Below are 1,762 nucleotides of genomic sequence, written 5' to 3'. Positions count from 1 at the left end.
CAGCACGGGGCTGCTGCGGATGCCGTGACCGAAGAGGCATCGGGAAGGGCTTGTCCCTCCCAGCCGTCGTGGTGCCTGCCCCATCTGCTACGCGATGCCCAGGTCTGGTCCAGTGGGGTTGGGAGGGGGGGGAGCAGAGCTGGGCCCCGGCAAACTGCGCCACAGGGTCCCAGCTCGGGGACCGGCACCGTGCCAGCGACCTGAGCCGCGCTGGCAGGAGCTGAGCCGCAGGGTGTTCATTTATTGAAGGCGAAGGCAGGGTTACCGGAGGGACCAAGTATTGTGTTTCTGAAAGCGCCAGCCCGGGAGCACCCAGCAGAGCCGGACGTGGCACTGGGAAGACATGGAGTGTTGCGGACGCCCTTCGTCCTTCCCTTGCAGCCGTTATGTCACCGAGGACCGGGGTGGCCCCGGCACGAGGGGATGCCCCCCGCCTCGGCCCAAGGCCACAGCCCCCCGCAGATGCACGCACCAACACGCACAGCTCCAAAGTAAAAGCCAACTTTATTGTCGTATAAAGAACGTAAAAGGTCCCTTAAACAAAACACATATTGGGTCAGACAGTCCCGGGTGTCCCCGCGCGCCGCGGGCATGAGAGCGGCTGCCCAGGGATGCCCATGGGGGAGCAGCACCTGGGGTCACGGTGCAGCCGCTCGCGGTGGCTCGGTCTGGGCCCCCCCAGCCCCTTTTCCCCACAGCCGGTTTTATGGGGGTGGGGGAGCTGCCGTGGGGCTGCGAGCCCAGGGGACGCCTGGATTGGGGCTGGGATTGAGGCGCTTGTGCGTTGCAGAGCCCCCGGTCTGCGCTGGCGGGGGGACGGGCAGCAGCCAGGGACAGGAGCCCTCCCTGCGCCGAAACGCGCTGCCCACACCAGGGTCCGAGGTTGGTCCCGGCAATAAGCACCGGCCCAGCCGGAGCTGGGTCTGGCCCGGCACAGAGGATGTTCAAGCAGCTTTGGTTGGTGCTCTTGGTGAATTAAGGCAATTTAGCTTCAGTTGGTTTAAAAAAAAGGGCAAAACCAGCAAAACCAGCTCTCTCCAGGGCCGGACACTCGGTTGGAAGAGTCTGGGTCTGCTCTGGCTTTGCTCTGAGTCGCCGCTTGGACCCTGCGTGCCCAAAGGTGGGCACTGACCTCCACCCACGCCAGCCCCCGGCGCCCCAGCCTCGCCTCTACCTACCAACACCAGGAACCTGCAGCCCAATACTGGAAGTGTCAAGAAGGGACATTGGGGCATTTTAGGGGAGATTCAGGCTCCTGCCAGCGGTGCGGGAGCAGGGAGAGGGCAGAGGAGCCGCGGCGGCTCCCTCCTTCCCCGCTTCCCGTCACAGTGACCGGTCGGCAGCTTGTGAGTCCTTGAGCGAGTGGTGGGAGCTCTCCTCCGGCGCCAGATCAGAGCAGGCTGGCGAGGGGTGCTACACCCACCCACGTGGTCCCCGGGGAGCACCGAGGGAAAACCCGCTCCCCCCGACATCCCAGCAGGCCTGGACCCACCGCCTGGACCCCCCAGTTCCCCTCCATCAGCAACCACCTCGCTGGGCAGCCCCGGAAGGCTCAGCCCCAGGGGAGCTCATTTCCCATTTGCTTCTTATTTCCCATTTGATTCTTACAGGAACGGCGCGTGCCGAGGGGGAAGGCGCCGGGGTTGCCCACCAGCCGCCCTGTCCCCGAGTGGGGCCCCCCACGTCCCTCGCTCTGCCTGGCCTGGGGGTGCTGGGAAGGGAGCGGGGAGCAGCAGGGGCTGAGATGGGGCAGCACCGTCCG

This window comes from Egretta garzetta, unplaced genomic scaffold, assembly GCF_000687185.1.
Source record: "Egretta garzetta isolate BGI_Z169 unplaced genomic scaffold, ASM68718v1 scaffold867, whole genome shotgun sequence".
Taxonomy (NCBI): domain Eukaryota; kingdom Metazoa; phylum Chordata; class Aves; order Pelecaniformes; family Ardeidae; genus Egretta; species Egretta garzetta.
This window is presented reverse-complemented; position numbering follows the sequence as displayed.